Below are 26,644 nucleotides of genomic sequence, written 5' to 3'. Positions count from 1 at the left end.
GGATAATGGTAGAATGTCATTTGGTCCGTGGTCATGGAAAGAGCTCTTTTTGCGGTAATTGTCAAGCCTATTTTTGTTGTACATAAGTAAATAGATTCACAGGATGGAATGAAAATCCCAAATTTTGTGAGCAAATCTATACAATGAATCCGATTATTACTTTTGGCTATTATTATTAAGTCCCTTTTAAGTAATTTTAAAACTGTGTTCATTTTTGTGAATACACTCTTGTTTCACAGTTCTGGCAGAGATTACACCCCAAGAGTGAAATGGGTGGGGGGAGGGGAGGGGGTGATGCTGTGTTGCAAGACGACAGGGGCCCTGTTCACACTGCTCGCATCGTCAAGGTCTGATTTTTTGAGCGAGTATGAATTAATGAATTATCGCATCTCGCCTAGGCACCACAGTCACAAGACTTCAGTAATATTAAGCCTTTGTGATCTACTTTGGAGAAAAGGGTGCGTGATCAGTATCGACCTGCATCATCATGACACGTACTTGCCACTATTTCTCAGGAAGAATTGCTTATGAGTCCCTAAAAAATCATACATGGCCTGTTTTGATCCATACAGAGACGACTGGAAGTTGTTTTGAATGCCAATGGTTTTCCTACACCGTTTAGGTATGGTAATGTGCTGTGCATTTTTTGTTTCCAAATTTTTGTGTTTCCAAATTTTTGTCCACCACCTGTACGTCATCTGTGGGTAACCATAGACAGTATTAGCTGTGTTATTATTGGGGGAAAGATTTTCCCAGATTTGTTACTTTAAAAACATACTTTCTGTTAATGTTCTTTAAACTTTGCTTGAAATCCAGTGGTTTAAGACTAACGATTGCTGTGAAAATATCGCCAAAAGAAAATAAACTAGCAGTATACACCGAGATGACAAAAGTCGTGGGATATTTCCTAATATCGTGTCGGACGTCCTTTTGACCGGCGCCGGCCGCTGGTGGCCGAGCGGTTCTGGCGCTACAGTCTGGAACCACGCGACCGCTACGTTCGCAGGTTCGAATCCTGCATCGGGCATGGATGTGTGTGTTGTCCTTAGGTTAGTTAGGTTTAAGTAGTTTTAAATTCTAGGGGACTTATGACCTCAGCAGTTGAGTCCCATAGTGCTCAGAGCCATTTGAACCATTTTTTTGACCGGCGTAGAGCAGCAACTCGACAAGGCATGAACTCAGCAAGTCGTTGAAAGTCTCCTGCAGAATACTGAACCATGCTGCCTCTAGAGCCGCCCATAATAGCGAAACTGTTGGCGGTGCAGGATTTTGTGCACGAACCAACCACTCGATTATGTCCCATAAATATTCTATGTGACTCACGTCAGCGATCTGCGAGGCCAAATCATTTGTTGGAACTGTCCACAATGTCCTTCAAAACAGTCAGGAACAGTAGTGGCTCAATAACATCGTTATTTGCCAAGATGAAGTCCAGATATGCAAATGGTTCAAAATGGTTCAAATGGCTCTAAGCACTATGGGACTTGACATCTGAGGCCATCAGTCCCCTAGAACTTAGACCTACTTAAACCTAACTAACCTAAGGACATTACACACATCCATGCCCGAGGCAGGATTCGAACCTGCGACCGTAGCAGCCACGCGTTTCCGGACAGAAGTGCCTAGAACCGCTCGGCCACCGCGGCCGACTATGCAAATGGTCTTATAGTAGCCGTACACAACTATTTCCAGTCAATCATCGATGCAGCTGAACCAGAGACCCTGTCCATCCCATGTACATACAGCCCACACCATTATGGAGCCACCATCAGCTTCACAGTGCCTTGTTGGCAGCTTGGGTCCATGGCCTCCTGGGGTCTGCGCCATACTTGAACCCCACCATCAGCTCTCACCAACTGAAATCGGAATTCATCTGACCAGTTCACAGTTTTTCAGGTAGTCTAGGGTCCAACCGAAATGGTCACGAGCCCAGGAGACACGCAGCTGGCAATGTCATGCTGTTAGCAAAGGCACTCTAGCTGAACGGTCAGCGCGTTGGAATACCACGCCCGGGCGCCCGAGTTCGATTCTCGGCTGGGGTCTGTGCTGTCCTCATAATCGTTTCATCCCCATTGTCGACGCGCAAGTCGCCCAATGTGGCCTCGACCTCACTAAGACTTGCACTTGGATACCGAACTTCCCGCATAGGAACTCCCGGCCACTGACGCCATACGATCATTTCCATTTCCAGCAAAGGCACTCGCGTCCGTCGTCTACTACCATAGCACATTAATGCCGATTTTCGCAGCACTGCCCTAACAGATTCGCTCGTCGTACATCCCACACTGATTTCTGAGTGTACTTGTCTGTTAGCACTGACAACTCTACGTAAACGCCGCTGCTTTCGCTCATAAAGTGAAGGCCGTCGGCCGCTGCGTTGTCCATGATCAGAGGTGAAGCCGGAAATTTGTTCTTCTCTTCACAATCTTGACACTGTGGATCTCAGAATATTTTATTCCCTAACGATTTCCGAAATGGAATATCCCATGCGCTCTAGCTCCAACTACCGTTCCGTGTACATAGTCCGTTAATTTCCTTCGTGCAACCATAATCACGTCGGAAACGTTTTCGCGTGAATCACCTGAGCAGAAATGACAATTCCGCCAATACACTGCCCTTTTATACCTTGTGTATGTGATGCCACCACCATCTATATATGTGCTTATCGTTATCCCATGACTTTTCTTCACCTCAGAATAAAGAATGCTGAGAACATCATCCAACGGTACTCAGTGCAGGCCCACTACAACTACTCTGTAATTATGCGCTAACTGTGGATTTGTGGTAGACATACAAATAGTCACAGGCAAAGAAATGTAGTGTAGACAGTTAACTTTTACTAAAGATTCCACGACTGTACTGGAATACGTTAGGGCAAACAGAGATTCATTACAGTGTTTTGCTATGAAGAAAACCCTGTTACTCATATTTTGTGATTATATAGGTACCCTGGCATAGAGCTTAAAAGTATCTAAAATGACTGATAAATTTTGTTTGGATAGTTAACCTGTGGGATAATTTCTATTGACAATTTCAACTTTTTGTAGCTCCTACGTCTGCACTGGGCCCGTGTCTGTTCTTCAGTTCTTCAGTTATGCGAACTGGTGTGGCTATGCAACACTTGAAGCACTATAGCTGCACTCAAGTGCAGTTATTATACGTTGTAGTGATACATTTGTCAGACATTCTTATGTGTGTCAATGTTCTTTTCATTCAAGAATAGTGTGCACTGACATATTTGATATATCAGTGTGGTGAGTTGTCTGCGTGGTGAAGAACGCGTGTGGTGGTATGAGCAATTGATGCGCAGTCGGCTAGAAGGGAGGGAAATGGAATTATGTTCAGCAGGCGGAGAGCATATCCGTTAGATAAGAGGCGGTCTGTGGTGTATTTACTGCACAGTGTCTGCGAACTGTTTTAGCAAATTTTTGTTACTATCTACTATCTCTCTATTTACCACATTTTTGTTTTCTACAGTGACCTTTTGAATGTTGTATTTTCTCATAAATGTAACATAACTGTGTTAGGACTGTGTCATCATTTTGAAGTATTTTTCCCAACCATATGAGTTTCTTCTGTTCTTGATGTTCCTGGTTCGTTTAATACTTCCGCCTTCTAAATACTCCCAGCATCTCTGTTATGTTGACTGATATACTGGCTGTCACTAATCACACATTTCAAAGGATATTTGTTGTGGGGTCTTGGTTTACTACACAGATTTCTTAAAAATATTCGCACAAGTTTTTAAAAAAACGTATTCCATATTTTAAGAGGTTATAGTATGGACTGAAACAGACAAAAATTTCCGGTAAACATAGGCTCTAAAATGCATACCTTAAGAGTTATGAATACTTTTTCATCTTCGCTATTGTGAAACTCGTCTCGGACCTCTCGCGCCCATGTTGTTTAAATTGACATAAATTGACACTATTTTGCCTAGATACGATGTGAACTACATTTGATGTATAAATACATTTAAAATAATTTTGTTTATTTGAAGCTTACATATTAAAAAACACAATTTTTATACTTTTGCTGGTGGCTTTGATTCTTATTGCAAATTTGTGCAGGGTCTACAGACAATAGCAGAATGTTTCGAGCATACAGATTCGGTGCTCTTACAACATGTAATTTGACTCTTTCTGTCTTTCTTCTCTACCCAGTGTGCACATCATCTCCTCTTCTTAACTGATGATTTCACTGCCCTTCCTGGGTCCAGTGCTACTAACGAATTCATTTACTTCTATATCCCCGCTAGCTGCTTTCCCAAATTGACGACGAAAGTCCGACGTCTCATTTTTTATTGGTAGTCAGTATCATCCAAATTATGTATGCATTCATTACACTTACATCGATCATGTTGAATAAAAGTAACCAATCGAGAGCGCCTTGTTTTTTTCGTCCACTGTGGCATCGCGTCTTCTGTCCATGGTGTCAACGCTGCCCTTTGCGGCATTGTATGTCACTATAATTTCAGGCTTCGTTAACTGTGATGATAACACCGTTTATTGGTCCTCAAGAGAGGTAACGACGGTAACAACTTTGTTTTTCTTAGGAACAAAAGAGGCTATCATCACATCTGGTTGAAAACCAAATAATGTGGAATATCCGCCGCGTCCTTCAGGTATAATAAAATTGGCACGCAATTCACCTTTGTTTTTTGGGGTAGTACTGACTAGTGTCACATATTTTGACAACAAATAATGAGCTAAATTGATAGATGTAAAAAAAATTATCGTAGGTGATATTACGTCCAACCTTTTTAAGTTCAATCACCAGGGTTTTCACAGCATTCTGTCCAAGTCGCACGGCTCTGGTTTCTTCCTCTTTCCCCAAACACACTCTCGTCTTTCAGCATGTAATTTGTTGCACTGTCACAAATTGCACAGAACTTTATTCCATATCTACCAGTTTTTGATGGGATGTATTTCCGAAACGGACAGCAACCTCGAAATGTGACCAACTGTTCATCCACGGTCATGCACCATCCTGGAATGTAGGCATCCCTAAGGGTAATTTCCACACATCTCAAAAATTTCTCTGTTTGGTTTCAATTAGTCACTTGACCTATGTTCACTTCGGGCTGCTGCATTGTCAAAACGAAACATCCTCAGAATAGCATACAAGTGATATCTTCATTTCTTGACTTGTAAACACCAATCAGGATCAGAAAACCAATAAACTTTTTCAGCACGTGCATGTATACAGGGTGGTCCATCTGAAGTTTCGGATAAGATTATCTCGAAAACTATACATCGGATAAAAATAGTGGGTAAGACAAGTTCGTAAGCTCAGAGGGGGACATCAAATGATACTACACGTGACCTCCAGCTCCCGCCCCCTTAGGTGGGGCAAGGGGCAACTTTTAAATCTTAAATGGAAACACCCATTTTTATTGCAGATTCGGATTCTCCATAAAAAAGTAATCAAGTTTTTTCTGAAACATTTTTTAAACCACTGAAAGATGGCGCTCAATTCGAGAAAAAAGTAAAATTCGTGAATAACTCTGGTTTATTTAGAAGTATCCGAGAAAGGCGCATCAAATCGATAAAAAATGTGCACCAATTCTTTAGTTACGCCAAATTAAGCTATTTTTGTACAAAATGTACGGTATCCTACTTTTAGCGTTACCCAGGAACAACGACATAGACGTAGTAGAATGATGTTCCCATGGGGTGCTTCATTAGTGTGAGACCCCCTTGCCTATCACATGTTGGAATGCTTCATTAGTGTGAGTACCCTTGCCTCTCACATGTTGGGGTGCTTTATTAGTGTGAGACCCCTTGCCTCTCACATGTTGGGGTGCTTCTTTAGTGTGAGTCCTCTTGCCTCACACAATTTGGGGTGCTTAATGAATGAAATTAGCCACGAAGAAATTGTTCAAAATTATCCCCATTTGCATAACGTCAATCGTTTGCGAGAGTTGTCCACAGTTTTGAGCAGCACATCCCGTGGTATGGCTGCACACGCTCTTCGAATGCGTTGCTCCATATCCTTTCGGGTTGTGGACTGTCTTTCACAAACAATATTTTGAAATAACCCCACAAGAAAAAATCAAGAGATGCTAGATCTGGTGAATGTGGAGGCCAATTGGCCCGCCACGTCCAATCCACCTAACAGCGTATCGTAAATTTAAAACGTTCGTCACATGTTTAGAATAATGGGGAACTGCTCCGTCCTATTGGAACCACATACGTTGCCTCTTTTCTAAATCAACTTCTTCCATTACCTCCAACAAATCATCGCAGAGAAGATGTAAATAAGATTCCTCAGTAACACTTCGGTCAAAAAATACGGTCCTGTCAAGTAACCGTTTAAAATTCCACTCCAGGCCATTAACGACCATTTGTGTTGATTGTTAACGGGTCTGTGCCAGTGTGGATTGACAGGGGACCAATAATGACAATCATGGCGATTTAATTCGCCATTATTTTTGAAGATGGCTTCATCGGTGAACATAACGTATCTAAAAAAATCATTGTCATTTATCATTTCCAAGGCCCATTGGCAGAAAGTCACGCGTATTTGCATATCTTTCGGCTTTAATGCCTGTGTCAGTGTGATATCAAAACAGTTGACTTCGGTATTCCAGTTTGTCTCTAAATCGCACGACTACTCATTTCGGGATCCAGTTGAACACAGGCGAGAACGGTAAGGGTACGAGCGACATATTCATTGTATTCACGATGACTAGGTGGACGGTGCATGTATCCATTTCGAGCTTGTTGAGTGCAATTTAGAATAATGTTTTCGCTTGGATGTCGTCTGTTTGGGAAACTATCCGCATACAATTGCGGAGCTGCCGTGTAATTGTTATGGCATTCACCTAAAATTAACATCATATAAACAATCTCTGTAGGAGGATAGTGAGCCATGTTTCGCTAAAGAATAACTTACTTTCGTCAGTTGATGATTACGGTTCACAATCTGAAAGTGAAGTGACGTCTGATCGCATTGCACCGACCTTTATACTGAGCTATAGTTCGCAGTTTCGTCATGGTAGCGCCACAGTCGGGTGACTAATGCAATTGTGAAGAGTTCCCTAACGAGATTTTAATACCATTCCGCCTCCCTCCATCAAAAACTGTGGCGCGTAGGATACATTTTGTAAAAAATAGCTTAATTTGGGGTAATGAAAGGATTGGTGCACATATTGTATCGATTTGATGCGTCCTTCTCGGATCATTCTAAATAAATCGGAGTTCGTCCCCAATTTTAAATTTTCTCGATTTGAGCGCCATCTGTCAATGGTTTAAAAAAATGTTTCAGACAAAACTTGATTACTCATTTATGGAGAATCCGAATCTGCAATAAAAAAATGGAGGTTTCTATTTAAGATTTAAAAGCTACCCCCGCCCCACTCAAGGGGGCGAGGGCTGGGTGTCACGTGTAGTATCATTTGATGTCCCCCTTTGAGCTTGCGAACTTGTCTTACCCACTATTTTTACCCGATGTATAGTTTTCGAGATAATCTCGTCTGAAACTTCAGATGGACCACCCAGTATATCCACCCAGTCCTCGTAAACGATTCGACTTTCCTTGTTGGTCCACATACACACTTTGCCAATGAGGGGTACACAAAAAAAAAAAAAACATAAAACAAGTTTCTTCATTATCTCAGTTCCTAATCGAATAAATTGTAGGTCCCTGGTCCTCTTTCAGTACATACGTTTTGCTCCGCCTATCAGAAATTGAAGCTTGAATAGCTGTAGCCCATATCGCATTCCAGTTACGACAAAACAGTAAGTCACACTCAACACAACTTGCATTAAATCATTTTCAGCGACATATACCTCATTATCATCATCACTGGAAGACTCACATTCAATAGGTGGGTTTTCAGAGTCAAAGACTGCTCCAGCAATTCCCTTACATCCTAGACTGATATTCTTTGTACAACAGACAATTGTTATGATATAATGCAAGAAAATAAGCATGTGCTTATCAAAAGGAGGACTGTTGAACAATGAAATAATAACGGCAAGAGTTAGCAATGCCAAACGCAAATGACTTAACAGACACTGCGCAGACAGACATCTGGTTGTTGAAAATTTACTTCTAAATAAATGGGACTATGAGGCCCGTATGGGAGGAAACGTGCACCAACACTTTAACACAAAGCCTTAAGTGATGACTAACTTGAAAAATTAGAAAAAGTCATAAAATTTCATTAAAGAAAAACGTTTAATTGCTAATAGGAAAGATATTAAACATCACGGACTAGTTTCTGAGACCCGATGGTGCATAAAGGGTTAAGTGAGGAAACTCTGTCCATGGATACAGCGTGCAGTAAATATTAGATAGTCTTGTTACTGTAAACCACATTCACAGTTCTGGGTAAGTGTAGTGGAACATTAATTCTAATAGAAACGGTTTACGCTTTGACAAGGGCGTGAAATGATTTTACATTGTAGTTTTATCTTTACACTTACCAGCGTAATGGAGCCGTGCTATTCCACACGTGAAACGGTAGACATGATCTTCTTTTATGGTCTTGCGTTAATTTCACTTGTGGTTGTTTCTTTTTTCTGTTAATGAACTATCTATGTGTGATAGCTGTTGTTATTGGCTACGCTTTTTGTTTTATCTCTGTCTTACTGTATCTCTGGATTATATTTTCCTATATTTACAACGAATCTCAGTGCCGCCTCTTTGCTTTCGTGCTATATTGATGTAATTACACGTTGAAGATTCCATCTGTGGGAGTGGACTTCCTGCAAATGTTCATACTACGCTTACTGTGTTATTCTGCTTAGTGTCGAGATCCAGGAATCTTTTCTTTGTTGAAAACGTTATGTCTGCGCGTACTGAGTTCGTCGTTTATGGAGCGTTCTGTTCCTCTAAGATTCGTCTATTGGAAACCCAGAGTCGTCCACAGGAATTTATTAGTACATCAGTATGTATCTGCTGTAAATACCATGTCAAACATTACACTTACTATGTGGTTCTTGAAAATTTTTGCAATCATTCCTGATACTGAAAAGTATGTAAGTAGCCTTGGAGTAAGTGTGTATTAAGTATTATCGCTGTGTAATTAATTTTATGTCGTTATGTTCAGCATTCCTGTTAAGTCTGTGGTAATATCCAGACGAAGAAGGCTATTTTATTTTAGATTTTCTGTTACTGTATTGTCTTATTAGCGGCATTCTACATCTACATCTACATCTACATACATACTCCGCTAGCCACTAAGCGTTGTGTGGTGGAGGGCACAATTTGCGTCACAATCATATCCCCCCTGTGTTCCACTCGCGGATCGCGCGAGGGAAAAACGACTGTCTGAACGCCTTAATACGAGCTCTTATTTCCCTTATCTTTGAATGGTAATCATTGCGCGATTTGAAAGTTGGTGGTAATAATATATGCTCTACACCCTCGGTGAAGATCGGATTTCGGAATTTAGTGAGCAGCGCCTTTTTATCGCGCCGTCTATCTGCAAGTGTGTTCCACTTCAAAGTTTCTATGAGATGTGTAACGCTCTCGCGACGGCTAAATGTACCAGTCACGAATCTCGCCGCTCTTCTTTGGACCTTCTCAATCTCTTGAATCAGACCCAACTGGTAAGGTCCCATACAGACGAACAATACCCCAAGACTGGACGAACTAACGTATTGTAAGCTATTTCTTTTGTTGAAGGACTGCATCGCTTCAGGATTCTACCAATAAACCGCAATCTAGAGTTCGCCTTGCCCGTTACTTGTGTAATCTGATCATTCCATTTGAGATCATTTCGAAAAGTCACACCCAGATAGTTGACGGACGTTACCGCTTCCAAAGGCTCGGCATTTATTTTGTACTCGTACATTAATGGGGATTTTCGCCTTGTTATACGCAGTAGGCTACACTTACTAATATTGAGAGACAACTGCCAGTCACTACATCAAGCATTTATTTTCTGCAAATCCTCGTTCATTTGTTCACAGCTTTCGTGTGATACTACTTTCCTGTAGATTACAGCATCATCGGCAAACAGTCTCAGGCCGCTGTCAATACCATCAACCAGATCGTTTATATAAATCGTAAAAAGCAGAGGACCTATTACGCTGCCCTGGGGCATACCTGATGTTACGCTTGTTTCTGTTGAAGTCGCCCCGTTCAGGACGATATACTTCTCTCTGTCTGCTAGAAAACCTTCTATCCAACCGCATGTCATTGGATAGACCGTAAGCACGCACTTTTTGTGGCAAGCGACAGTGCGGAACTGAGTCGAGCGCCTTTCGAAAGTCGAGATATTGGCATTGAAGGTTGTTGTTTTGTTCGTTTTTTAATGTTTTATATAGTAAACATTTTTGACACCTATTTTGCTACATAGTAAGAAGGCACCAGTCTGAAATTTACAATCTGTCTCATGGGAAAGTCTTATTAATGAAGTTTTGGTTGGTAGCAATGTGTTACATCTTCTGGTTTCTTTTCCCGTTAGTCAATGTATGCACTTCTGGGCATTAAAACTCCAAATTGTTATAAACTTAAAATCAACTTCAACTCTAGCAATTTACTCCCTGTCCTACCCCACATTAGGTCTACGTTCCTCCCTCTCTATCGTTTTGTTTCTGCTTTTTTTTTCATTCTACGATTCGGTCCAGACACACCCAACCTGCTATTCCATTTTTGTTTCGTGCTACACGCTCCGCCCTCAGCCTACTTACTATCAGCACCCCATTTACAGCCCAACACACACTTTTGTTTATGTACTCACCTATAACCATATTGAACCTCCAACCTTCCCGTCTTTTATCTGTTCGTTAGCACTGTAAGGAAAGTGCAGTGTTTTTAAATATTTTTGTATTAATACTCCTTAATTATAAAACGAGGAAACAGTGAACAGTTATTTTGTTGGGTATAATCAATGAAAATAAAGTTTTAAAATAATTTTAACCTGCGAGAACTCCACCTTTAAAAGTGACGCGATTGTTCGCGTGTTGAGCATTTTGCTCACACTCAACAAGCAGTCTGAAATGTAGTTAAAACGTGTAAATTAGTATGTTTTTTGTTGTTTTTATAATAAAAAATTTAAATTTCAGTATTTAACAATTTTATCTGCCGCACACAACAATGAGTTTTTCCATATTGTTGGTAATAATCTTAGGACAATTACAGTCGCCAGTCTCCTGAGGCACATACAAAAAATATTCAAAAAACAAAGAGAACAATTATTTCTTATTGTTTAAATTTTGTGACTTAATCCTCGTTACATATATGAGCATTGCACGTACCACATAGTATTACAGTATGTACATTACACAAAATTTAGACAATGGATACAAGCCTTTTCTGTCTTCTGATTTCTGCGTCTTGGATAGATTTGGCGTATACTACTGGGTTTTTCACCGTCTGAAACTTCTGTTTCGTTGGTGAATCGTGTCATAACTTGCTGTAGCGGATGAGCTAGGTTTTGCGTTGTACTCCTACGCACAGTTTGCCGTCGTGTTAGCTCTAGAGCCAGCGTTTTCAAGTACTGTCTCCTAGTAATAATCACATCTCTTTATGTATTATTTAACAGTTTATGTCTTTAATATTTAAAATCGAAGGAAATAATCTCAGTGGCCACCTACATGCTACTCGAGCCACGGAATATTCTTCTTTCAGTCGATCCACCACAACGATACCTCCTTTTGTTCGATTATAATACGTGATAATCACGGATTTTGCGTGTTCCACAGTTGTTGGATCATTCTCATCATTGTCGTGGAGCGTCCTTGCTATAAGAACAGCATTTTTCTTTTTTTTCTTTGGTGTATAGGAAACCACACCCCAGCTCTCACGAAAAACAAAGATACTGTTGGGTGTTGGCTTTATTTTAGTATCAAGGAACAAAGGAGGGATATCTTTTTTATTCGTCCTGAGAGTACCAACTAACGTTGTTCGTTTGCTCATCAATTCGTCAGCCAATGGAATCGAGGTGAAATAATTATCATTCGTTATATTTCTACCAGTGTATGATATATCTTGTGATAAACGATTCACAACAGCAGATGCAGTGTTATCGAATTTGTATGGGCCATTTGCTTCCTTGTTTGGTTAAATTTCTACAGTACTTGTGCAAAAAGAGTTTGTGTCACATAATGACTACACCTTGATTCCGTACTTGGCCGGTTTATTTGCTATGTACATACAGAATTTACAGCGGCCTCGGAAAGTTTCTATCATTTCATCAATTGTTACTTTTTCTCCTACCTGATAATTCGATCGACACTTTGCGGCAAATGAATCAAATATTACTCGAATTGGGGCGAGATTGTCAGACCCTCTCTGAGCGGGTTTGAACATGATCAAACTCTACAGTTGTCATCAGGAAAAGAAATCTGGTACAGCTCATAACGGCTCGAAAAATATCAGGTGCTGTGCTGTCTTTGTCCCACATTTCCCGCACATTCAAATGACGCATTTTTTATACCAGGCATGTATAAAGTGCCAATAAACGCTTTCAGTTCTATAATATCAGCCTCTTTACAATCCCTCTGTCTTAAAAATCGAGCGCTGATTTGTCTGATATGAATACTCGTATATGTTATTGTGTGAGTCAGCGTTGCTTGTCTTACAAAAAGAAGTAAACAGTCTACAATCGCCGGCCCCCGTGGCCGAGCGGTTCTAGGCGCTTCAGTCCGGAACCGCGCTGTTTCAACGGTCGCAGGTTCAAATCCTGTCTTGGGCATGGATGTGTTATGTCCTTAGGTTAGTTATGTTTAAGTAGTTCTAAGTCTAGGGGACTGATGACCTCGAATGTTAAGTCCCATAGTGCTTAGAGCCATTTGAACCAGTCTACAATATCTTTGGCGTCTTTTGCCACAGCTTTTACCTCTTGTCTGCCAATAACGATATTATGAGAGCTTGTCCTCACATTGGTACGTCCTGGATTGTAACTCCTATTGTTCGTTTGTTTTTGCCTAAGTAAAATAACTGACCACGTGCTTGAATAGAAGACATTTCCACCTCATCTCAATCTGGTGACTGTTCCGTTTCGGTTCGGTGGTCGCTGTGTTCACTGTCTACGTCACTTTCGGTATTATCGGTGCTAACAGATGCTACTGCAACAACTTCAAGTACGTCCTCTTCCAGCCACGTCAAAATTCTTTCTTCTAGTCTATCCATCTATAAAAATACAAAATAATTTAGTTTACTAAATACATAGACCTTTAGATATCGTAAATAATAAAAAAAACTCAATAAACCGAGAGCAATGCTCATAAAATGACATTTTAAGAAATGTGAATAACAAAATATATACTTACGTCGACACTTGCACGATGAGCAAAATACCCCACGACGGTGATCGGCCCAACCAAATGATATCTGCAAGCGACTACTGCGTACTGGCGCAATGACAACAGTTTTCGCGGGTCAGGGGACGTACAAAACCCAGCAACCGAGCGAACGAGAACGCTGAAGGCTTTGTTGACAAAATGCCGATCGTTTTAAAATTTGTGTGAGCAAAATGCTCATAGCGCGAGTGCTCACGAGTTTAATTCATGTAAATGTTTCAGCTTTCAAACGGTATATTGGCTGTATTAATACGTTGAAAACCATTAAGCTGAAGAGCAGAAAGCTGGTACCACTAACACCGTTCCCCTCATTCCCTGCCCATTTCCCCCCCTCCCCCCCTCCCCCATAAACAGATGGAGTGAAGGGAATGAAACAACATTAAAGAATAACAAATCAACCAGGAGATCGTCAGGTTTCCTGTAGTTCTTAGGAAATTGTTTCCTTTTTACTATATGGCTCTAGTTGTCCTTTCCCCATAGCACACACGGAACCCTTATCTGGCTGTCCAATTGCACCTCAGTTGACCAAACAGTTCTGACAATATGGTGCAATAGCGTCATTCTAAGGAAGAAGAACCGCTGCTGTCGTCTTCAACTGGACTAATAACGGTCATTAAGAATCACAATGTAGACGAAATGCTAAGATATGACGCTCTTTGTTTTCCGTGACCTTCTGCGTGAAACTGTAATAATAATATGTTGAATAGTCGAAAGCCGAGCGGTTCTAGGCGCTCAAGTCCGGAACCGCGCGACTGCTACGGTCGCAGGTTCGAATCCTGCCTCGGGCATGGATGTGTGTGATGTCCTTAGGTTAGTTAGGTTTAAGTAGTTCTAAGTTCTAGGGGACTAATGACCTCAGATGTTAAGTCCCATTGTGCTCAGAGCCATTTGAACAATTTTTGAATAATCGAAATCATTAAAGCGCACACACACACACACACACACACACACACACACACAAACAAGAAAGGGAACCGATTAGAAATCGCTCCAAGTCACGGTATTAACGCTACCCGACGAGTAAGAAACTAGAGGGAAATGTCCTGCAAGAAAATATGTTGTGTTCGGCCTTTTGTAGCCGCATTTTACAGTAAGGATTAACTTCGTTTCTTAACGTACCATTTTGGCAACAATTTTGCATAAATTTTAAATGCGTAGTGGTCGGTCCCGCTATGGCTGATCGTAAGAGCGAGCGCGTAGCACTGCACGGAAGCTGTCGCCGGGCCAAAGCCGTGACGATCGGCGTGCGAGGGCTATATATAGTAGCACATTCGTTCTGTTTCATTATCGCAGCGGCGCTGGTCCGGAACACTTAACGGCGAACCTGTTTTCTTACGGCACTCAACCATTTACTGCGTTGTCTACGGCTCTTAACTGCCGGATCCAGGCTGCAGAGTTAAGCGCGGCTACGGGGAAGTGAGTTTCCAAGCGGCTGCCTGCCAACGCCGACACGGCCGCTGCTCACATGCTGTATCCAGCGATGACAGGGTGCAACATGGTTCTACAGCTCTTTCAGAACTGCGGTAGAGACGAGAAAATGTTCGATCAGTTGCGTGGGTGATGTACGGGGAAGAAGAGATCTTTTCTGGCAAACGAAGGAGGAATTTATTAATGAAGTTCTACAAGTTCTATTTTCTTCAAACATTCCGTTTACTACACAAAAGGAACAACTGGTTATTATAGCACATTGTTCATGTCTTATAATCTCGTTTGAACAGTTATACAACAACAAAAGGTATCGGAAATAATGGTTTAAAAGAATTACCGAGAGTTTTCCGTAAATAGCGTCTTCGTTGTCTTAGAAAACAACATTGCAGTTAATTAGAAAGATCAAGGGGTGAAATACGAGTCAGAATTAGGAAATGGTAAGTAGTGCAGCATTTATATATTTGTGGGTGCAATTAAAGATGGTAATTTGAACTAACATTTCTTTCACAACAGTTTTGCTATGACAAATCATTCCAAGACACAGAGACCAACTGTTCAGTAAATTAATATATGTTGCCTGCTTTCATTTGCTACAATCGTAATAGTACTCCATCATAATTTTCTAGAATAGTATTCGGTAATAATATTTCATTGATCGGAAGAACGCTCAAAGAATAACATTTGGTTCGCATTAACGATAAACCACACACCTTTAACGCTTAAAGTATTTAACAGACAGCTCACTATGAACATATTGACAAGTAATAAATATTATAAGCAATCCATAGCAATTCAAAATAAATAATCTGTACCATAACCACGCTACGTTTCATAAGGTACTTGCGAAGAGCATTTTGCTTACGTTCGTAATGATCTGAAAGCACCTCAGAAACATTTTGACAAATTCTCCTATGCCGGAGATGAATGTGAATGTTTGTTTAGAAACTCGTCAGAAGAGAGGAAGTCTAGAATTTTATACTGCATCAAAGCGGAGAACATCAGTAATGCAACACAACCTTGAACGCCGCTGCTCCAGGATACGAATATATTGCCTTAAAAGCTCCACCTTACCGATCAGTTCAAAAACAATGAGCACATACAGCGTGAAAGAATAAATTGTTGCTATGCTCAAGTATTTTCGTGATTGTATATTCTCATCTATATACAAAAATTAACGATGTTGACATGTGAGTCTGATTTACGTCACTACTATATGACGGTAAAATGAGCTTCGGAACACGTATTAATTAACTTTTCTTTCCCTACAGCGGATGAAATTAATAAGCAGCCTCATACACTTTCCTGCAATTAGCGAAATACTTCTGCCACCCCTCCCTCCCTCCGGCAATCACCAAATGAAGGGAATTGATCAACGATGTTACTTACGGGTGACTTCATGTTAAGCGATGGCATTCTTAATTGTTACAACCGATTAACATATAGAACAGGCACAAAGGATGTACGGGAGGAACTGAGTGCAGAGGCTCAACATCGCCTCCCCCCCCCCCCACCCCCACCGAGAGTTTCAAAAAACCTAAAAAAATGATGGATGAGGGCCATTGATTTCTTAGAGAGGTCGTCAGGTCAGACTGCGAAGTTTTATTAGAACTATTGCCCTAGAACTTTAACTTCCGCTTGGAAATGACAGTATAGATATAATTCGTCTTAGGATGAAAGAGGAAGCCGCCTGGTAGAATTTTGCACAGAGCACATCTTAATCATAGCTAACACTTGGTTCAAGAATCATAAAAGAAGGTTTTATACATGGAAGAAGCCTGGAGATACTGACAGATTACAGATAGATTATGTAATGGTAAGACAGAGATTTAGGAACCAGATTTTAAATTGTAAGACATTTACAGGGGCAGATGTGAACTCTGACCACAATCTATTGGTTATGAACTGTAGATTAAAACAGAAGAAACTGCAAAAAGGTGGCAATTTAAGGAAATGGGACCTGGGTAAACTGAAAGAACCTGAGGTTGTACAGAGTTTCAGGGAGAGCATAAGGGAACAATTGACAGGAATGGGGGAAAGAAATACAATAGAAGAAAATGGGTAGCTTTGAGGGATGAAGTAATGAAGGCAGCAGAGGATCAAGTAGGTAAAAAGACGAGGGCTAGTAGAAATCCTTGGGTAACAGAAGAAATATTGAATTTAATTGATGAAAGGAGAAAATATAAAAATGCAGTAAATAAAGCAGGCAAAAAGGAATACAAACGACTCAAAAATGATATCGACAGGAAGTGCAAAATGGCTAAGCAGGGATGGCTAGAGGATAAATGTAAGGATGTAGAGGCTTATCTCACTAGGGGTAAGATAGATACTGCCTACAGGAAAATTAAAGAGACCTTTGGAGAAAAGAGAACCACTTGCATGAATATCAAGAGCTCAGATGGAAACCCAGTTCTAAGCAAAGAAGGGAAAGCAGAAATGTGGAAGGAGTATATAGAGGGCCTATACAGGGGCCAGTCCTGGCAAAACTCTGCCATCTGGTGAGCAAGATGTATGAAACAGGCGAAATACCCTCAGACTTCAAGAAGAATATAATAATTCCAATCCCAAAGAAATCAGGTGTTGACAGATGTGAAAATTACCGAACTATCAGTTTAATAAGTCACGGCTGCAAAATACTAACGCGAATTCTTTACAGACGAATGGAAAAACTGGTAGAAGCCGACCTCGAGGAAGATCAGTTTGGATTCCGTGGAAATGTTGGAACCCGTGAGGCAATACTGACCCTACGACTTATCTTAGAAGAAAGATTAAGGAAAGGCAAACCTACGTACCTAGCATTTGTAGACTTAGAGAAAGCTTTTGACAATGTTGACTGGAATAATCTTTCAAATTCTGAAGGTAGCTGGGGTAAAATATAGGGAGGGAAAGGCTATTTACAGTTTGTATAGAAACCAAATGGCAGTTATTAGAGTTGAGGGGCATGAAAGGGAAGCAGTGGTTGGGAAGGGAGTGAGACAGGGTTTTAGCCTCTAAAAATGGTTCAAATGGCTCTGAGCACTATGGGACTCAACTGCTGAGGTCATTAGTCCCCTAGAACTTAGAACTAGTTAAACCTAACTAACCTAAGGACATCACACACATACATGCCCGAGGCAGGATTCGAACCTGCGACCGTAGCGGTCTCGCGGTTCCAGACGGCAGCGCCAGAACCGCGCGGCCACTTCGGCCGGCTTTTAGCCTCTCTCCGATGTTATTCAATCTGTATATTGAGCAAGCAGTGAAGGAAACAAAAGATAAATTCGGAGTAGGTATTAAAATCCATGGAGAAGAAATAAAAACTTTGCTCGCTGATGACATTGTAATTCTGTCAGAGATAGCAAAGGACTTGGAAGAGCAGTTGAACGGAATGGATAGTGTCTTGAAGAGAGGATATAAGATGAACATCAACAAAAGCGAAACGAGGATAATGGAATGTAGTCGAATTAAGTCGGGTGATGTTGAGGGTATTAGATTAGGAAATGAGACACTTGAAGTAGTAATGGAGTTTTGCTATTTGGGGAGCAAAATAAATGATGGTGGTCGAAGTAGAGAGGATATAAAATGTAGACTGGCAATGGCAAGGAAAGCGTTTCTGAAGAAGAGAAATTTGTTAACATCGAGTATAGATTTAAATGTCAGGAAGTCGTTTCTGGAAGTATTTGTATGGAGTGTAGCCATGTATGGAAGTGAAATATGGACGATAAATAGTTTAGACAAGAAGAGAATAGAAGCTTTTGAAATGTGGTGCAACTGAAGAGTGCTGAAGACTAGATGGGTAGATCACATAACTAATGAGGAGGTACTGTGTAGAATTGGAGAGAAGAGAAGTTTGTGGCACAACTTGACTGGAAGAAGGGATCGGTTGGTAGGACATGTTCTGAGGCATCAAGGGATTACCAATTTAGTATGGGAGGGCAGTGTGGAGGGTAAAAATCGTAGAGGGAGACCAAGAGATGAATACACCAAGCAGATTCAGAAGGATGTAGGTAGCAGTAGGTACTGGGAGATGAAGAAGCTTCCACAGGATAGAGTAGCATGGAGAGCTTGATCAAACCAGTCTCAGGACTGAAGACCACAACAACAATAACAGGGTATTAGACGTAGAATTCCACTAATGAACTTCACATAAACGTATTTGCAAAAGCGCTCACTCTGGATATAATAACACGCAAAACACATGCAAAACACGCAGCCGATAGGGTCTAAGAACATGCGCTGGTACCATGTAGAGAGACGAAGATGGATAGCTGTTGCGGAATATCAATGGACATGCGTGGTGGAACTCCCTAACGCAGATCGAACGTGAATTGTCGGGGTATATTATTCTCAACGACAAATTTGATGAACGAGGAGTGAAGTACGAGCATGGTTTTAATTATTTTGTTTTGATAATCAAGGTCGCAATTCTGACACGAATGGCACGAGTTTTGTGAGTAATTTTTGAGCAGTTCTCTGGTCAACGTAGTGTGCGGCAATCTGAAGAAAGCCTTCGTTATTTCGTAATTGTGGATACACCTGTTCCTAATCTGTAAGACATAACTCAGAGGTCTGTCGAAATGGGGGTAATGAAATCGAAAAACCGGTTTTGAGGTCTGATTCTGCACAACGCCCCTGTGAATAAGCCAATGTGCACTCCGTGTTCACACCGAGGGGAGTCATTCCAGGTGTGGAAAGGGTCCTTCCGGATGCCATGAAGGGTACAGGGTGCACCCATCTGCAGGTGGTCGCTCATGTCGGCACCAATGGTTCAAATGGCTCTGAGCACTATGGGACTCAACTGCTGTGGTCATCAGTCCCCGAGAACTTAGAACTACTTATACATAACTAACCTAAGGACATCATGCACACCCATGCCCGAGGCAGGATTCGAACCGGTGACCGTAGCAGCAGCGCGGCTCAGGACTGGAGCGCCTAGAACCGCACGACCACCGCGGCCGGCTCGGCACCAATGATGTGTGTCGCTATGGATCGGAGGAAATCCTCTCTGGCTTCCGGCGGCTATCTGATTTGGTGAAGACTGCCAGCCTCGCTAGCGGGATGAAAGCAGAGCTCACCATCAGCAGCATCGTCGACAGGACTGACTGCGGACCTTTGGTACAGAGCCGAGTGGAGGGTCTGAATCAGAGGCTCAGACGGTTCTGCGACCGTGTGGGCTGCAGATTCCTCGACTTGCGCCATAGGGTGGTGGGGATTCGGGTTCCGCTGGATAGGTCAGGAGTCCACTACACGCAGCAAGCGGCTACGCGGGTATCAGGGGTTGTGTGGCGTGGACTGGGCGGTTTTTTAGGTTAGATGGCCTCGGGCAAGTACAGAAAGGGCAACAGCCTCAAAGAGTGCGGGGCAAAGTCAGGACATGCGGGGACCAAGCAGCAATCGGTATTGTAATTGTAAACTGTCGAAGCTGCATTGGTAAAGTACCGGAACTTCAAGCGCTGATAGAAAGCACCGAAGCTGAAATCGTTATAGGTAAAGAAAGGTGGCTGAAGCCAGAGATAAATTCAGGCGAAATTTTTACAAAGGCACAGACGGTGTTTAGAAAGGATAGATTGCATTCAACCGGTGGTGGCGTGTTTGTCGCTGTTAGTAGTAGTTTATCCTGTAGTGAAGTAGAAGTGGATAGTTCTTGTGAATTATAATGGGTGGAGGTTACACTCAACAACCGAGCTAGGTTAATAATTGGCTCCTTTTACCGACCTCCGACTCAGCAGCATTAGTGGCAGAACAACTGAGAGAAAATTTGGAATACATTTCACATAAATTTTCTCAGCATGTTATAGTCTTAGGTGGAGATTTCAATTTACCAGGTATAGACTGGGACACTCAGATGTTTAGGACGGGTGGTATGGACAGAGCATCGAGTGACATTATACTGAGTGCACTATCCGAAAATTACCTCGAGTAATTAAACAGAGAACCGACTCTACTCCGTAAGTGCAGAAGAGTGATCATAAGGCCGTTGCAGCATCCCTGAATATGGAAGTTAATAGCAATATAAAAAAAGGGAGGAAGGTTTATCTTTTTAGCAAGAGTAATAGAAGGCAGATTTCAGACTACGTTACAGATCAAAACAAAAATTTCTGTTTCGACACTGACAATGTTGAGTGTTTATGGAAAAAGTTTAAGGGAATCGGAAAATGCGTTTTAGACAGGTACGTGCCGAGTAAAACTGTGAGGGACGGGAAAAATCCACCGTGGTTCTACAACAAAGTTAGGGAACTACTGCGAAAGCAAAGAGAGCTTCACTCCAAGTTTAAACGCAGCCAAAACCTCTCAGACAAACAGAACCTAAACGATGTCAAAGTTAGCGTAAGGAGGGCTATGCGTGAAGCGTTCAGTGAATTCGAAAGTAAAATTCTATGTACCGACTTGACAGAAAATCCTAGGAAGTTCTGGTCTTACGTTAAATCAGTAAGTGGCTCGAAACAGCATATCCAGACACTCCGGGATGATGATGGCATTGAAACAGAGGATGACACGCGTAAAGCTGAAATACTAAACACCTTTTCCCAAAGCTGTTTCACAGAGGAAGACCGCACTGCAGTTCCTTCTCTAAATCCTCGCACAAACGAAAAAAATGGCTGACATCGAAACAAGTGTCCAAGGAATAGAAAAGCAACTGGAATCACTCAACAGAGGAAAGTCCACTGGACCTGACGGGATACCAATTCGATTCTACACAGAGTACGCGAAAGAACTTTCCCTCCTTCTAACAGCCGTGTACCGCAAGTCTCTAGAGGAACGTAAGGTTCCAAATGATTGGAAAAGAGCACAGAAGGGTCGTCGAGCAGATGCGCAAAACTACGGACCTATATCTCTGACGTCGATCTGTTGTAGAATTTTAGAACATGTTTTTTGCTCGAGTATCATGTCGTTTTTGCAAACCCAGAATCTACTCTGTAGGAATCAACATGGATTCCGGAAACAGTGATCGTGTGAGACCCAACTCGCTTTATTTGTTCATGGGACCCAGAAAATATTAGATACAGGCTCCCAGGTAAATGCTATCTAGGCGCGCAGTCCGGAACCGCGCGACTGCTACGGTCGCAGGTTCGAATCCTGCCTTGGGCATGGATGTGTGTGATATCCTTAGGTTAGTTAGGTTTAAGTAGTTCTAAGTTCTAGGGGACTGATGACCACAGCTGTTAAGTCCCATAGTGCTCAAAGCCATTTGAACCATTTGGTAGATGCTATTTTCCTTGACTTCCGGAAGGCGTTCGATACAGTTCCGCACTGTTGCCTGATAAACAAAGTAAGAGCCTACGGAATATCAGACCAGCTGTGTGGCTGGATTGAAGGGTTTTTAGCAAACAGAACACAGCATGTTGTTATCAATGGAGAGACGTCTACTGACGTTAAAGTAACCTCTGACGTGCCACAGGGGAGTGTTATGGGATCATTGCTTTTCACAATATATATAAATGACCTAGTAGATAGTGTCGGAAGTTCCATGCGGCTTTTCGCGGATGATGCTGTAGTATACAGAGAAGTTGCAGTATTAGAAAATTGTAGCGAAATGCAGGAAGATCTGCAGCGGATAGGCACTTGGTGCAGGGAGTGGCAACTGACCCTTAACATAGACAAATGTAATGTATTGCGAATACATAGAAAGAAGGATCCTTTATTGTATGATTATATGAAAGCGGAACAAACACTGGTAGCAGTTACTTCTGTAAAATATCTGGGAGTATGCGTGCGGAACGATTTGAAGTGGGATGATCATATAAAATTAATTGTTGGTAAGGTGGGTACCGGGTTGAGATTCAGTGGGAGAGTACTTAGAAAATGTAGTCCATCAACAAAGGAGGTGGCTTACAAAACACTCGTTCGACCTATACTTGAGTATTGCTCATCACTGTGGGATCCGTACCAGATCGGGTTGACGGAGGAGATAGAGAAGATCCAAAGAAGAGCGGCGCGTTTCGTCACAGGGTTATTTGGTAACCGTGATAGCGTTACGGAGATGTTTAGCAAACTCAAGTGGCAGACTCTGCAAGAGAGGCGCTCTGCATCGCGGCGTAGCTTGCTCGCCAGGTTTCGAGAGGGTGCGTTTCTGGATGAGGTATCGAATATATTGCTTCCCCCTACTTATACCTCCCGAGGAGATCACGAATGTAAAATTAGAGAGATTCGAGCGCGCACGGAGGCTTTCAGACAGTCGTTCTTCCCGCGAACCATACGCGACTGGAACAGAAAAGGGAGGTAATGACAGTGGCATTTAAAGTGCCCTCCGCCACACACCGTTGGGTGGCTTGCGGAGTATAAATGTAAATGTAGATGAATCTCTGGCATGATTTACTATGTGAGCGAGTCAACCAACGGAAAATACCGCTCAAATCAATTTCGGAACTGCTTACTAGGATTCAGGAGGACATGCCAGCAGGCTTAGTGGGAAACACTGTTAGAGTGTTACAGGAGCGAATGTCTAAATTAACATAATAATAGTTTCTGACTAGGATTTTATATCTGGAGTTTTGTTGAGATTGGCAATGATTTTAGATGTGTGTGTGTGTGAATTCCTAAGGGACCAAACTGCTGAGGTCATCGGTCCCTAGACTTACACACCACTTAAATTAACATAAACTAACTTGTGCTAAGAACTACACACACACCCATGCCCGAGGGAGGACTCAAACCATGGGAAATGTATCAGACTGGAATTTAACAGCCGAGAGTTACTTAGAATAGATTCTCAGGTTTACAAAAAATGGTTCAAATGGGACTTAACATCTGTGGTCATCAGTCCCTTAGAACTACTTAAACCTACCTAACGTAAGGACATCACACACATCCATGCCCGAGGCAGGATTCGAACCTGCGACCGTAGCGGTCATGCGGTTCCAGACTGAAGCGCCTATAACCGCACGGCCACACCGGCCGGCCTCAGGTTTACACCCGGCCCGACAGCAGCCACTGCCGCCGCCGACGAAACGTAAACATGCGTGGTAGCGCTACGGCAAGTGATAATCAATTGACACTCAAAACTGTGGTCTTCTCCGTCTCTCCTATTTTGTGGTACATTCAGCCATGACCTGTAGCTAAACAAATTCACGACTGTCAGGCTTAACTGAAGCAGAAACACGAAATATCCGATTTTATGAAAATAATTGATCAGCCACTGTAGAATATTTGATACTCCGAAGTTATTGAATTGTTTTAATTGTGTAATTCTTTTTGATTGCTCTTTACTGACCCCCATCCAGTAATTGATTATTTTTCATTGTACATTTTAGCATAATTGATATCTCTTGCCCCAATGACGTTAAATTGGTTTGTATTTTATCCACCCCCAGACATGGGCATCAACTATCTTACCTCTAAGGAACCTTAGAATAGTTAGGAATTTCGCTTCACAGTTGTGAACGTACAATATCAACATTTTGCCATTCTGTACGTATTACAATTATCATTGATATGTCGTAAAGTCAGACTTAGAATATGGAATAAACTTTAATAACCAAAATCTAAGAGTTTGGTTTTTGCTAACATATAGTTATGCCTGAAGCTATACACTATTTTCTGTTAGCGATAATGTTTCATTTACAGGGAGTGTAGTGGAACCGATAATGAGATCACTATTTTCTGTTAGCGATAACGTTTCGTTTACAGGGAGTGTAGTGGAACCGACATTGAGATCGTTGTCTGATTACATCACTGTCTGTACTGCTGCACTCTTCTGAACACTGCATGCATGAGATGGTACCTTCCTACCTTGCAGGCCATAGGTTCAACCGAAATTTCTCAAACACTCACAGGGCGCCGCTGTGCAACTGTGGTAGGAAGATACATCAGAACCAGTGGCATATATGTTAGATAATGGCGACCCTGATAGTATGGTAAAATACCATGGTAAGGTGGTTGACCATTTGTAATTAGGAGGCCTGAAAAATATCCTCTTAATATTTTTTTTCGTATTACATTCTTTTGTTGCATCAACCAATGACAAATGTCAGTGGCCACTGACAAAACAATAGGGAGACAGATGTGCAATGCAATGAGATATGTTCGCACTATCCCCATAGTTAGTTGTAACGTCATTGCTACCTTTAAATTTTTCTTGCAAGCATACAGGCGGCTGACACAGCGTTGATAAAATAGTTATGTTCCAACTGGTAAGTGACGGTCGTACAGTCTGATTACTGTGGCTCAAATGCTTCAAATGGCTCTGAACACTATGGGACATAACTTCTGAGGTCATCAGTTCCCTAGAACTTAGAACTACTTAAACCTAACTAACCTACGGACATCACACACATCCATGCCAGAGGCAGGATTCGAACCTGCGACCGTAGCGGTCCTGGTTATTGTGGCAAGGGAACTAGGAACAGTAGAGGAAAGGTGAAGGCAATAATTTTATGAAGTGAATAAGGTCGTATGGTCGCATGACTATGCGAAGTAGGGCGCTTTAGTTAAAATTGCAAAGACGGGAATTAGAGAGATTAGCAATGACACATCGAGACCTTGATCAAACTGAGATTGACACCCAGCAAAATAATGTACGGGAACCACAGGATAGAACAACAGGCGACACAACGCCATGAGAAATAGAACAGGGGGTGCAGTAGGACGTAAATACTGAGCAACAAGGCACCGTAAGCGGCGACCAACATACTGCAGATGTGCAAGAAGGTGGGGAACGTCTTGAATATGCAGAACCTGTAGTACATGTAATAAAACCTCCCTCACAACCCAGCACAGGCAGTACAAGTCGAAATGTGTCATCGCATGGTTCAGTGCAGTCAGTTGCAGACAGACACGAGAATGTACACGCAGAACAAATCGTGCTTGAAACAGAGGTAGTAGTACCCGTTAATTTGTCGGAAATTCTCCAGCAATTAACGCGCACCATAACGATAAAAAACAGAGAGATAAAACAACAGACGAAACAACTGCAACAACAGATACGTGAGCAGAGTGTGGAGAGTGCGGGACTAGCGAAACAACTGCAACAACAGATACGTGAGCAAAATGCAGAAACAACGAATCAGCTCCGTGAAATTAGAAAACAAAACATGGAAGTCAAAGAACAATTACGTCACATTGAGAAATAGGCAAAAGAATCCCGAGATGTGACCGAAAATTTAATAATAGGTCATAGGCAATTAAGAACAGATATTGACAAGGTCCTAGTGGACGTGCAGACATTGCGGAAAGGCTCCCAGACCGAAATAAAAACGTTGCATGACGACACTCTGGGAGAACTTAAAACATAATTCGGCAATGTAAAATCATTACGTGATGTCAACAAAGCATTATGTGATGATACTCACAGTGAAACTGCAAAGATAACTAATCAGGTTAATGCAATTACACGCCAAGCAGCGGGCACAGCACGACAAATAATTGAAGATAGTGTGTTACAAAAACGCATCACGAGAGTGGCTCTCAAGAGGTACGATACTCCCACTGTGAGAATAGAAGCGAAAACGAAGAATCAATTCCAAAAACTCAGGGAAGAACTGTTGCAAACTATACAAGAGCGACGTGATCAAGATCGTACTAGCTCTGAATCTGTACAACTACCAAGTCAGCAACGTCACCAGAGCAAGAAGTTTCACAAGGAATGACAAAAGATTTCACACAAATACAATTCCTATCACAGGCGGAGAAGAAGTTATGCGATAGCCGACCACCTGCGATGTCACAGGCGCGTTTCGAAACTTACGGAGAGCAGACGGCATCATTAAGACATCGGGTACCTCAGGCATACTTTTCTGAACAATTCGGACCACTTGATGAAGCGGCGAGATAAGGCAGGCAAGACACCGAGTCAATAAGTGACAGAGAAGTGAGAGGGCGCTAAGGTTATTGAGTAATACGTACCACCTCTCACGCAGAGCCGCTGAAAGAAAGTCATTGCGTTCCATTACAACGATATCATGCAAGACTAGGCAAAAGTTACAGTGAGCAATTTACAATGGATTTACCATAATCTGAAAGACTGACACGTGAAATGACCGGAG

Source organism: Schistocerca serialis, chromosome 3 (assembly GCF_023864345.2).
Source record: "Schistocerca serialis cubense isolate TAMUIC-IGC-003099 chromosome 3, iqSchSeri2.2, whole genome shotgun sequence".
NCBI classification, from domain to species: Eukaryota; Metazoa; Arthropoda; class Insecta; order Orthoptera; family Acrididae; genus Schistocerca; species Schistocerca serialis.
Note: the sequence above shows the minus strand (reverse complement) of the source record.